Genomic DNA, 14240 nt, shown 5'->3' on the forward strand with positions numbered 1-14240 from the left:
GACAGGAAATAAAAGTTGAACATGAACCGAGTCAAGAGATTTATTGCTCATTGGGATAATTGAGGTTGACTGAAACATTATAGCGGGATCCTTAATTTGTTTTAGTGTTGGATCAATCAGACCTTGCCGTTTTTAAAGTAATGCATAGTGCTTAAAGCAACTGTTATCCCCCCCTGACCCTTCCTGTACAGATACTGACACTCTTTGTATATTGTCACCAGTTCTAGTTCTTCTCCAGGGGGTAATTCATAAAGCAATATTCCTAAATTTAAATCATAGAATTGCATCTGTTTACTGCACAGGTGGCATCTATTCAACCAGACAAAAATATTATTTAGGTCCGTCCCACTTCTGAGCTCTTCATCCACAGCCCTGCACATCCACAGCCCTGCACATTCCGATTCTTCAAACATTCATCTGAACACTTCCTAAAATGTGGTGACATTTTTAATCTCTCGCACCCATAATTTGCAGGCCCCCACTGCTCGATTCAAATAACCATATTAAGTGAAGTGCTCATTTCACAGTGTCACTAAACATAAAAGAAAAACAGATTTGCACTTCTAAAGCACTTGTCCCAAAATACTTTATACCCAAAGAAGTACTTCTGAAGTACAATCATTGTATTAATGTGGGAAACACAGCAGCCAATTTGTATACAGCAAGCTCCCACAACATTTAGTTTAGTTTAGTTAAAACCCCAGTCTCACGGTGCGAGTCGACCCACGAGTGACCCAGAGTTTAAAACAAATTAAACTCGTGGTAATCACGTACAATTAACGTAGTGGGAACGTCGGAACTCGTGGACGCAACTCAGCGACTCGTGGCCCTAACGGCAGGTAACGGGAAACATGTTTAAAGATTTCCACGAGTCAAATTTACTCTTGAAGTTAAAATTTGAAACATTTAAACTCGTTGTAAGAACGTAGTAGCCCGTGAGTTTACCGTAGTGACTCGTGAGTCTACCGTGGGCACTCTTTAACTCAGCGGGACAGGCAGCATCTCTGGAGAGAAGGAATGGGTGACAGGATGACGTTTCCAAAATTCTGCTGCGTCTTTGTGTTACTCCAGCACCGTGTGTTCACTTGTGTGTTGTCAACCAGCATCTGCCCTATTGTTATGTATTACATTATTTGTATCTGTGGCAGTTGATTGTCTCTACCTTCAGTTTCCCAGGGGGTCGGGGACGGGACTGGAGTTGGGGGGAAAGGTTGTGGGGGGGTGGGGGGGAGGAGGAGGAAAGGGAGGGGGGGGGGGCGAGGTGGCGTGACTTATTACGGGAGACAAGTGTACAAGAGGTGTACTGACTGTGTGGGCAGACACTTTGGTAGTGATTGTCCATGGGGTTCACTGTCGAGGACTTCATAATGCAGTGATCATTATAAACAGAGCGATTAACCATGGAAAGTGGGGGAGACTTTTTTCTGCGTTGGACCCAGGAAACTGAAGCAGGCTCACGTAGACTTAATATTTTCATGAGGTTATTAACGACATATAAATGGATGGGAAGGGTTTATGGGCCACATGCAGGCAACTAGGACTACCCCAAGATGCCAACTTGGATGGCACGGCCAAGCTGGGCCGAAGGACCTGTTTCCATGTTGTACAGCACCATGACTAAGGCCTATCCAGTGGGATTGACATGTTCTGTATATTTCCTTTCTAAAAGATGCAGTTTATTTTGGTGACTATTGCACACTGCAGACCAGAAGCGCCTTCAATACCCAGAGAGAAGGGATGGGCGGGTTAGGTGAGCAGGAGAGTGGGGTTGTTTGCAGTTGCAGAGGGAGGGGATGGGTGGCTTGGTTGGCGGCGGCCTACGGTGTGTGTGTGTGTGTGTTCCCCCCCCTCCCCGGTCCGGGGCCACGCTGGGAGAGAGCCCCCAAGCACCTGTCCCGGGGCGACTGGCACCAATCCCCCTCCCTGCCCACCCACCCACCCACCAGGCCAGCCAGCCGGACCCGTCCTCGTTACAGCGGCGGAAACAACATTTCCAAGAGAATGGGACAGAGAGCTGGGGCAGCGCTGGGATAGTTGCAGGGCAGATGAGGTGCACCAAAGGAACAAACAAGTTGATGGCTGCAAGGGACAGAAGGCAGAGGTCTTGTGCCCCAGCGACGTAGACCTTTTCCCCCTGCTAATGCACACACAGAAAGAGAGAGATGAGAGCAGAGAATGATCCCAGCCTAACCTAAGAACCATGTCACCCCAGACAGTTGACACCTACGCATCCCCCCCCCCCCCCCCCCCACCTCCACCCCAACCTTCTTTCACCTCAACTCACGCCTGGGCACCAAAGCAGCTCAGGAGGCGAGCCCTGAGCTCCGTCTCCCAACAATCTGATTCGCCGCCACCACCTCCTTGCTGCACAATGGCAGCGAGTGCAGGGTCGAGATCCTGCCTAGTTTTTTTAAGTTATGAAATTGAATAACATTCAATACTGAATCAGAATATACTTACTGTATGAATTGCTGTCCAGCTCCTCTATTTGATACTTAAAACAGACCTTCATTCACGGTTGGCTCAAGAGTAACTCGGGAGAGGAACTTGGTACATCACAGAAATGAGAAGTAAACGGCAAACTTAGATATACACATGGGAACTCGTTTAAACTCGTGAACATAAACTTGGAATCTCATAGACAACCACGAGTGTGATTTTTTTCTTTTACTCGGGATCACTCGTGGATGGACTCGCACCGTGAGACGGGCACATTAGTTTTGTTTATTGTCACGTGTACCAAGGTACGATGAAAAGCTTGTTTGTTTTATGCTATCCAGTCAACAGAAAGACTATACGTGTAGTGTACAGATACAGGATAAAAGGAATAACATTTAATGCAAGATAAAAGTCCAGAAAAGTCAGATTAAAGATAGTCGATGGTATGATAGGACCGCTGCCTAGTTGGTGATAGGATGGTTCAGTTGCTTGATAACAGCTAGGAAGAAACTGTTCCTGAATCTGGAGGCGTGAGTTTACACACTTCCGTATCTCTTGCCTAATGGGAGAGGGGAAGAGAGGGTCTGGGGGTGAGACTCGTCTTTGATTTTACTCGTGGCCTTGCCAAGGCAGCGCATTGATTAAATAATCTATTTTTCTTGATGTAATATTGAGCAAGGGAAAAATATTAACCGTGTTCTTTTTAGAATTACACTTCGAGATTGTTTTCAGAGATAATCACTGACAGCACAACTAGGGTTGCCAACTTTCTCACTCTCAAATAAGGGACAAAAGGTCAAAATAAGGGACAAATTCCCAGTGGCAATTCATTGACCGACTCGGCCGTGGCTGGGTGAATGATGAGTTGGCCTGGGTGCTTGACTGCACACAAAGCCCAGCCAGCAGGCCAGCTGACGAGTTCTGTGCTGTGCCGGCACCCCATCCAACACATGAACCGATGATCGGCCATGGGAAGGAGGGGTGGTGGTGTCGGCGAAGGTCCGAAGGTCGGACAGCTGGCCGGGCTGCCAACTGATGGGGCCATGGGTGAGGTGCTGCTGCTGCACTCTGCGGGCTACACTGCGTCGGGACGGATAAGGTAGGGCTGGACGTGGCACTCCGACCCGAGACCCGAGTAGAAACAGTCAAATACAGGTCAAGGGCAGCCCCCTATGGAACAAACCAATTTAGCCCAAAATACGGGATGTCCCGGCTAATAATGGACAGTTGGCAACCCTAAGCATAACAGACCCTCGGTACCACACTAAGTTTTTGTACAAGCATACAAACATACCCACGTTAGGATCAGCTGCACCAGCTTGCTCTGCCTTTCAATCAGACAGGGCTGGGAACAGATTGTAGTCTCAACTCTGCATTTCCATCGAGCCCTCGTGACCTATTTTATTCCTCCCTTGCACATCAGGCAGCTATCTACCTCTGCCTTGAAAACAATGCTAGAACCGCCAAAAGATCATGATCCTCCAAGAGAGAGAGAGAGAGAAAATATAATTGTCTGCCTTAATGTCTGCCTCGACCTAAAAATCATCGTCTTCCTCTTATTTTTCTTTAAATAGTCCTTAATTCTAGATTTGCCTACAACAGGAAACATCCTCTCCACATCCATCCTGCACTGCACCACGTCTACCTCTGTAACATAAACCTGAATCCACCCGTCAAAATCTACCGTCTCAGACTGTATCCAACTCTGCCGCATATGACTGACCAAGAATCCGTTGTAGAAAAATTGCTATCCAAATTTAGTTTTGCAACATCACCATACACACTCACCTAATTCAACAAGGTTTCTCAGAAGCACACCACAACATCGGAAACATCCTCTCCACATCCATCCTGCACTGCACCACGTCTACCTCTGTAACATAAACCTGAATCCACCCTTCAAAATCTACCGTCTCAGACTGTATCCAACTCTGCCGCATATGACTGACAAGAATAAGAAAAATTGCTATCTGATTAGTTTTGCAACAATCACATACACACTCACCAACATGGCAACATTAATTCCTGCTTCCAGTTTCAAGGTTTCTCAGAAGCACACCAGAACACGATGTTGAATGGATCAATAATCTTCATCGGTATGTGGGAGCTTTATAGCGTGAACATCATATATCAGTCAGCATGCTTGTAGCCTGCCCTTTGAAAACCACATGATCATAAGTTTCATCCTCGTCACCAATGCCAGCTGCTATAGTCGGGAGTTGAGAGAAAATGATTCTGTTCTTTAACAGGTTGCTTGACACCAGTTCTGATCTTCTATCTTGGGAAAGCTGAACAGCAAATCTACAGTGCTCCACCCCCACCTCCCTCCCCCCCCCCATCCCCCCCCCCCCCCCCCCCCCCCCCCCCCCCCCGACTGCTTAAATGCATTTTGGTCTCAAAAAACACCATATAATCAGCAGTTTGAACTGGTCTCAGTCTCACACCTTTGTAACCTAAATCAGCTCCTGCGCTCATTCATCAAGAGTCATCCTTTCCGTTTCAAGTCGGTTTGCTAAAATAATACATTTCGGCAGTATGAATGAAAGCGACTTACTCAGAATCTGGCTGAATCTGTGATAGTTCTCACTGTCAAATGCTCAGCAGACCAAGCAGCACCTGTGGAAAAAGAAGCCAAATTCACATTTCAATTCAGAGCATGAAAAAAGTTAGCATGTATTGAGAAGCAGAGAAAGGAGAGGAGAGAATAAAAAGATCTGTGATAGGGCAAAATGCAGAAACGATTTAATGTAAAAAGGGATTGATGATGCGCAGTGAAAGAGGTTCATACATCATCATCCCTTTCCCCATTTAATCTCCCCAATTTCCCACCCTTCATAGAACTTTCCCTTCTTTTGACTTCTTCTCCTAAACCGTCCCTTTTCCTTGCACCCTCAAACTCGTTTAACTTTTCCCAGTTCTGATACAAGGTGTGTATGAAGGAACTGCAGATGCTGGTTTAAACCGAAGATAGACACAAAAAGCTGGAGTACTTCCGTGGGACAAGCAGCATCTCTGGAGAGAAGGAATGGGTGGCATTTCGGGTCGAGACCCTCATCAGACTAGTGTCATGCAAGGTCATTGATCCAAAGCATTAATGATGTCTTCCTCTCCACAGACTCTGACTGACCTCCGGAATATTTCCTTTGTTTTTTCCATGTAAAAGCTTCGAGTCCACCACCTCCCTTCCTACTTCTGGTAAAGGTCTCGTCGTGCCTTTAATTTCCTAATTGCCTGACACATGAACGACTCTGCTTGCTTTACTATGTTGCCCTCCGTGCAGTTCCAAGGGAAGGATGTGTACTGCTGCCATGGCTTGTCGGATGAGGCACAAAATGAGATCTCAAAGACAGATTGTAAAATTGCTCGATTCAAAGATTATGGAAGCCATCTTGGTACACCACACAAAAAGAAAATCTAATTGAAACATATAAGATTGTTAAGGGTTTGGACACACTAGCGGCAGGAAACATGTTCCCTATGTTGGGGCAGTCCAGAACCAGGGGCCCACAGTTTAAGAATAAGGAGTAAGCTGTCGGAAGGGATAGTGTACGCTGGCGCGGTTTAGCTGCCGCTGCTCTCTCTTCACATTGTGTTTTTGATTTTTTTTGTCTTTGGATTGAATTCTGTCTTTAATTTGTGTATTAGTGATGTCTATATTATTTATTTTACTCCGATTATATGTTTTTTACTCTTGTTAAATTCTGTAAGGTGTCCTTGAGACTTTTGAAAGGCGCCCATAAATAAAATTTATTATTATTATTATTATTTAGAATGGAGATGAAGAAACACTTTTTGGAATTCTCTGCCTCAGAGGGCGGTGGAGGCGAGTTCTCTTGATGCTTTCAAGAGAGAGCTAGACAGGGCTCTTAAAGATAGCGGAGTCAGGGGGTATGGGGAGAAGGCAGGAACGGGGTATTGATTGGGGATGATCAGCCAAATCACATTGAATGGCGGTGCTGGCTCGAAGGGCCGAATGGCCTACTCCTGCACCAATTGTCTATTGTCTAGTTCTTAGTTTGGTTTTTGGGAACCTTACTGCCCAGTAACCTGTTATGTAAGCAAACACCTACTGTGTTGAGCTGCAGATAAAGCTAATCCCCCGCTGGAACCACAACCACAACAGAATATGTAACCATCGTATTCTATCAACAATATAATAACAAAAAATACATATATATACTGAACTTTGTCTTGGTATTATATTGTTTACAGAATACCATGTTTACACATAGATACCATATGTTAAATAATAAATGTCATTAATATAATGTTAACATTTATTGCATTTATCTTTAAGACTCATCTTTAAAACTGAACATGGACATTCATCTCCAATAATACCTCCTTACATGATCATCGTCAATTTTTGTTTTAGTGCTCTTCTCTGAAGCGCCTTAATGTGTTTCTACGTTATAATTGAAACCTTCTTGTTGAAAAGATGCAGCCAATATTTGTGACAAACCAGCAATTTAACAGATTAAATAACTGCAGTTATTGCCATTGTTACCATTAGGTTGTTTAAACAAGACTGGCAAAAAGCACATGGTTTCGTTTGTCAGTGGGTCTTAATTATATTTTCTTTTCTCAGATTGACTTCTTCAAAGATGCTGTAGATTGGAACTCACTGCACTGGGATTTGAACCAGTCAGTCTAGTGATCTGTGGAACCACAGAGGACAAATGATTCAGAAACCAGGGCACAAAATGAAAGAAGCAGATTAAACCTTTTGAGAACTGCACTTTAAAATGGGAAAATTACAATAGTGCCATTCAGTAATGAGGTCTATAGAGACCAAAAATATTTTTTTCAAATCTCAGATATTCCCCCGCTTCCTAATTCTAAAGTAACACTTGTACAACCATTTTACAGATTTCCACTGACAAAATAAATCTGTAAAGCAAAAAGTAACTGAACTGCTTAAAGTGAGTTTGAGAATGGTATTTCTTTAAAAACAACATGCATCTGGATTTTTCCAATACTAGTGGCAAGGCCAATTAGCCATGAGTGAACATAAAGTATAGCATGGGGGAAAATGTCACTGATATATGAGAGCCAACGTTGTTTTTTTAAAAACTGAAGGTCTATAAATGTTTTCAGGATGTGACATCTAGCATTCATTAATCCCAGAATCCTTGGCTACGATTACTAGAGCAACTGAGATTGAAGCTGGCTGACCCTTTAATGACTCCAGCTCATGGATATGATGGTATTCTTGGCTCGCTGGCTCGTTCGGCTTCAGCCACTCTCTCTGACCTTCACTCAATTGCAACAGCACTTGTGACCAAGAAAATAAAGAACTGCCTTCAATTCTACCCGTTCACAAAAGAGCATTACTCCTCTACCAATCACTCCCCCCAACCTCGCCACCCCACTCTCCACTCTCCCCACTCTCAGTAATCCCCAGGTCCTTCCTCCAACAGTTACAAAGGTAGAATTGTACCTTCACAGCTAATGCGCTTTATCAGAGCAACCCCGGTGACCTAATTAATCAGTTGTCCTCCCATCTAAATCAACAGTCAAAACAGAAAGCACAAATCTTATAACGGCCCTGGTAGATTTGATAATTGATATTTTTACAAGTTTCTTCTTACCATCAAAAAACACAGCACCTTTTGATCAGGTCTTGGGAAGAGCTGGTGTTAAGAATGTAATGCCAGCTCTTCCCAAGACCTGATCAAAAGGTCTTGGGAAGAGCTGGTGTTAAGAATGTAATGCCATCTTATATGCTAATGCAGGTCGTTTTAGACCTCTACGATGCCTTCACTTTCCATCATTATCATTTAGTTACCCAATCAATGTTATCCATTCACAAGAAGTCTGCAATGCCCTCCATCAGAGCATTGCCATGTCTACTTTTGGCCTCACAATGGGAAGAGAGCCTTTGAACGTTGTTTGCCAAACACCTGGCATTCTTCGGCCATTGGCACGCCACGTTGACAGTGGCAGAATTTTGCTAAAGGTGATATGTAAAGGTTCTAAGTTGGCGTGGAACATCTGCGCGCTATTTGTTTTTTCCGGTTTCTGACAAATGTGTTACCCACAGCTTTGACGAAGCATTGCGATCGGTGAGATTTTCAACAGAGTTTGTTTGGTGGGCCAAAGAAAGGAATCAGAAGTCAGGGGCTCAATTTCCTCTCCATTACAGAATCGGCTGCCAGCTCCCTATGATCATCCTGCAGTGTCCAAAATTATAAATGGATCTCCCGCAATCTGCTACAGGATGAAGCCAAGAGATAATGCACAGGGATTTTTGCCTGAATGGATGCAGTTTAGAATTATCCACAACATGTGGGAGATTAAAGCAAAGAATGTCTGCATTGGGTCATTCACAAGATCCTCTCTGTTTGAGCATTCATTCAATCTTCCAAGCTTGGGTTGAAACTGACTGTCTGTACATTGGGGCATTGATCCAGAGGGATTTGCATGAATTAGCCATTGGGACGTGGAATGTACTCTTGATAGATTATTTTCGAATTTAGCAATAGAGATAGGTGATTATTAATGTGAAGCCAAAAGAGATTGTACGCTGGAATCTGGAACAAAGAAACAAACACTGGACGATCTCAAGCACTCAAGATCTCTAAACTGACATTTCAGGTCTGCACAAGGAGTGATGGGTAATGTGATTTGGTTGTAATCAAGGCACAATCGCACATCATACCTGGAAGCCACCGGTCTTTGCTTAATAACTCCACAATGGAAAATTGAACAATACTGGAAGCTTCCAAGTTATGGACCTGACCCACTATACAAGTTTACCCAAGAGCTCTCCCGAGTTAAAAAAAAAAATCAAACTCGTGGTAAGTACGTAGAATGTATGTAGCGGATACGTCGGAGCTCGGGGTGTCTCTTAGCGGCTCGTAACGCTAACGGAAGGTACTCGTGATGTTTTTTCAACAGTGTGGAGAGCGTCCAGTGTGGAGAGCCTCCGAGTACCTACGAATGGCTAGTACCGTAATTCTCCGAGTTCGAATCAGGGAAACTCGGGAGAACTCTTGAATTACCTCGTACAGTGGGACAGGCCCTTTAGGAGGTATTTTACAATAAATCGCATATGCTATCCAAGCAAAGAAAACTGAAGTCCCAACTTATTTTGAACGCAGCACAACATGGCTGATTCCAAACAAGGAAGGGTTGATCCTCACCTGAATCCACCTATCACCAGCTAGACCTTCCCCCACCCCTTCCCTCACCACTTTCTACCAGCTATCTCCACTCTACTCCATCTGTCTGAAGAAGGGTCCTGCACTGAATTGGCATCTTGTAGGGTGGAACTGCAGATACTGGTTTACACCAAAGATAGACCCAAATTGCTGGAGTAACTCAGCGGGACAAGCATACCTTCTCTGGAGAGAAGGAATGGGTGATGTTTCAGATCGAAGCCCTTCTTCAGTGTCTACCTGAAATGGCATCTGTCCATTTCCCTCCATTGATGCTGCCTGGCCCACTGAGTTCCTCCAGCTGTTTGTTTTTGTTCATGTAATGTTGATTCCCTGCATTAATGCAAATCTGGACTGCAAGTATTTTTTTTTGCATCTGGTCTACTGAACATAAAATACATTAATGAACTTCGTGATAATTGGTACGCTACTCAAGATACAACTATTTTTAACAAAATTCTATACTAACCCCTGTTGTATTAAAAATCAGGCTATCAAGAAAAAAAGAGGACTGCAAACTTAATTGATGTTAAAAAACAAGCAGTGCATAAAGATAAATGTGCCATGTTGGTTCAAGGTCATCACCAATTGTAGTTTGGACATGAACATCTTTTCCAAGTTTCTATTTGTAACACAAGGCCCAGGTCTCAAAGAACTTTGGGTTAGACAAGAGGCAAGGATACACAACAAAATTGCCGCTCACTAATGGTACTCACTGAAGGATATACCTTTAAAAGGGAGGTGAAGCGACATTTCTTTAGTCAGAGGGTGGTAAATCTATGGAATTCATTGCCACAGACAGCTGTGGAGGCAAAGTCTGGGCATTTTTAAAGCGGAGATTGACAGATTCTTGATGAGTAAAGATGCCAAAGGTTATGGGGAGAAGGCAGGAGAATGGAATTGCGAGGAAAAGATAGATCAGCCATGATTGAATGGGAGTAGACAATGGGCCAAATGGCTAATTTTGCTCCTAAGACTTATGAACATGGTATTAACCAACCTATGTGTGAGACTTGTGGATACTCATGTCCTATCTATCAAATTGCTGTTATTTGGCATCTAATTCGAGAAGTTTCCCATCAAGCCACTGATGAAATTTCATCTGCTGTAAAAAGCTTTTTGTATTAATATTGAAAGAGTTCCAAAGGGTGGTACAATTATGCAATTTCTTAAAGTAACTTCTTGGTCTCGATACGGCACAGTCACAGGAAGCCAGGCCTTTGGTATTCAATTAGTGCCTTTAGATATCAATCTGTTACACGAATAACTCCACCGACCTTTCTCAAAATGGATCCACCGAAAAGGTGCTTTTATTTTGAAACAGCACAGAGTGAAAGTCAAAGATGAATTTCTATGCTATGTAAGCAGATTTAAAAAAAAAAGGATTTTGTGAATGAGTTTTCCTCCTGGCAAATCTTAACTGGCATCAATAATCCCGTCATATTAGCAAAACAGGGAGATCACATTAGCAGATGTTATTGCCTGTATGTTTAATGTCATTTTTGATTAATGCAGTAACTCACTGTCCTTTGATATCTGATGTATTATTAACACTAATGAATTGCTCACTTATTTGTAAAGGTCACGTGTTTTTGTTTCAATCATAGAATTAATACCAAATCATGATAATTAAACATCAAGACTGTTATTTCCAAGCAATGTCCTCTCTATTTTGTCAACTGACCCCAGTATAATCCTGGGCTGGTGCCATGATGCTCTCTGCCCTTGTCATGTGATGCAACATTACTTAACAAACCTCAACCTGCAAACCTGCAATGGCTCTCATAGTCACCCAAAATTCCGGCCTCTGCCAGGGCCTCACATTGCATCCGCAGCTTCAATGTTCACCAATGAAGTACTGAATTTACGTTCACAAGTTATAGGAGTAGAATTAGGCTATTCGGCCCATCAAGTCCACTCCACCATTTAATCATGGCTGATCTCTGCCTCCTAATCTCATTTTCCTGCCTTCCCCCATAACCCTTGCCAGCCGTTCTAATCCAATAATTTGTCTATCTCTGCCTTAATAATATCCACTGATGGCCTCCACAGCCCTCTGTGGCAATGTGTTCCACAGATTAACTACCCTCTGACTAAAGAAGTTCCACATCACCTCAGTTCTAAAAGAGCGCCCTTTCATTCTGAGGCTATGAGCACTGTACCTAGACTATCCCACCAGTGGAAACGTTCTTTCCACATCCACTCTGTCTAAGCCTTTCATTATTCTGTAAGTTTCAATGAGGTCCCCCCACAGCCATCTAACCTCCAGCGAGTACAGGCCCAGTGCTGTCAAAAGCTCATCATATGCTAGCCCACTCATTCCTGGAATCATTCTTGTAAACCTCCTCTGGACCCTTTACATGCTTGTCACATTAGCATGATAAAAAAAAGGCTTGGAATATAACGTACTCAGCATGTGAAATCTATCTACTATATAAATGGTTTATTTGTTCCTACGGTGACAATTTATTTGAGCAGAATTAGGCCATTCAGCCCATCAAGTCTACTCCATCATTCAATCATGGCTGATTTATCTTCCCCTCTGAACCCCATTCTCCTGCCTTCTCTCCATAACCCTTAGCACCTGCACTAATTTGCAGTTGTGCTCCCGGGTATCCAAGCTTTATCAAGTTTGATAATAAGTAGATTTATCAAACAACCCTTGCTCACACCATGTTACTTGCAAAATCATCCTCACACATAATTCCAAATAGTTGGCTATCTTAAATGTTTTGAGAAGATTAAGTGTGCAATAAACAGTGTTTTTAGTTATTTTATTTGCAGTAAGTACATAATTCTGCTTTCTTGCTTCAAGTAAATATGTGAAATTTGCTCCTCTTATTTATGCAATCTGTTGGAAATTAAAAAGGGATTTCCTCATTGCTGGAGGATACTTCCGTACCAACCAGCACAATGTGTCTTGAACCAAGAGACTGGGGGACACCAGGGTCCATCACCACCAAGGATCTAGGTGGTTTGCCAGCACATGATCCCCAGCAATGACCCACATCGCTTGGCCTGGCTCTCCCATCTCCAACCCTCACAGGAAGCCTGGTCCCTGGTGTGTAGGATGGAATTAGTGTATGATAGATTGCTGGTCGGTGTGGACTTGGTGGTGGGCTGAAGGGCCTGTTTCCATATATATGTTTTACATATATATCTTAATTTCATTGAACTATATACGATTGAACATGTGGCATTATTTTCGTCTTGTTTCTATCGTCAAAGGGTAAGGGTGATTGATTTATTTGCACAGAACAGTGATGGACGTGGAGTCTGACTCTTGCCTTGTTTCTCTGGTTTCTTTTTTTTCTCTCTCTCTCTCTCTCTCTCTCTCTCTATATATATATCTATATCTATATATTCTATATCTATATCTATATCTATATCTATATGTATATATATATCTACATATTTCCCCTGTGTGTGTGTCTACATGTATATATATATATATATATATCTATCTCTACACACTCTCTCTGCATAACAATGCATGAATTATAATCTGATTTCCATACATGAATATAGTCATTCATGTGCTGCACCTGTTGATCAGAGCCTGGCTCTACTGTGGAATGTATTTAGGAATGTAATTTAGCCTAACTTCATTCATACCTAATCCAATTTAAAGCATAAATGTTGCATTCAAGTCTAAGTTAAAAGGCTTGCTACAGTATGCACCAGATTGCACAATTTCAAGCTGAAGAATGTGAAAGCTCCCTACTGTGGGAGGGGAGACACCTCCACACCCCCCCCCCCCCCCCCCCCCCCCCCCCCCCCCCCCCCCCTCGGTCACTACGCTCCCTCGCAATTTCTCCCTCTCAAAAGTCACCCAATGTTGGCAGCCCTGATGTTACCACCCAACACACTTGCTGCTCCCGATGTTAAGTCATTTAAAAAGGGGATTGAGCAACCAGATTTCCTCAACTTGGTCAAAAAGGCCCACCTCAAAATGTAACACTACTCTACTCACTTTGACCTGTGCGAGATAACCACATGAGGTGTTTGCGCAGCAATCAACCATAACCAGAACCAGGGGCGGCAACAGATGACCTTAGGAAGGGTGGGGTCCATAATGGCCCATTGTTGGCTGGGGAAGGTGTGATAACAAGAGTGATACAAGGATATGACCAGTGGAACTGGTAATAGGACATGTGTGGGGGAGGGAGAGAAGGGAAGCTTTTGTTCTTCTCATTGACCTGAACAAGAGAGAGCTTTATCCACTGGGCCCAGGTCAGGCACGTGCCGTGTGTAATTACTCAGGGTAGGCAGTCAGTCGGTTTTAAAAAATCTTAAACCGCGCATGCACAGATTGTTCTCTCCGTAAGCTGTCAGTCGATTTTTATAAAGTCTTCAAAAGCCAAATCTCTTAATAAAGTACCATGTTTCCCGGCAATGAAAACGCACCCCACATTTTGAGTTCCTAAATTTTGAAAGAAGGCTGGTAGGACATAGAATTTCTCACGCTCAAAATAAATAAAAATAAAGAAAGCAATTTGCCCAAGGCTTCCAAATCTCCTTCATTCTGAATTACTGAATGCGTGGGGGTGGAGGGTGGCGGCAGGTTGAAAGATGGTGGGAAAAATCGGGAGCAAACAAGTTGAATCAGTTGTGATCTTATTGAATGACAATACAAGTTGC

At 43.3% G+C, this 14240-nt stretch overlaps 1 protein-coding gene across 5 annotated transcripts in view; it reads right to left on the reverse strand.

Annotated features, from left to right (window-relative positions):
* Positions 1-14240, reverse strand: part of klf12b (Kruppel-like factor 12b) — a 242257-nt gene that overhangs the window by 158133 nt on the left and 69884 nt on the right. For all 5 annotated transcript variants that reach the window (XM_055636724.1, XM_055636723.1, XM_055636721.1 and 2 more), the window contains exon 2: positions 4994-5055. The gene's annotated coding sequence lies outside the window, so the exon portion shown is untranslated. The remainder of the gene's footprint in view (positions 1-4993; positions 5056-14240) is intronic.

The sequence above is a fragment of the Leucoraja erinacea genome, chromosome 6, assembly GCF_028641065.1.
Source record: "Leucoraja erinacea ecotype New England chromosome 6, Leri_hhj_1, whole genome shotgun sequence".
NCBI classification, from domain to species: domain Eukaryota; kingdom Metazoa; phylum Chordata; class Chondrichthyes; order Rajiformes; family Rajidae; genus Leucoraja; species Leucoraja erinaceus.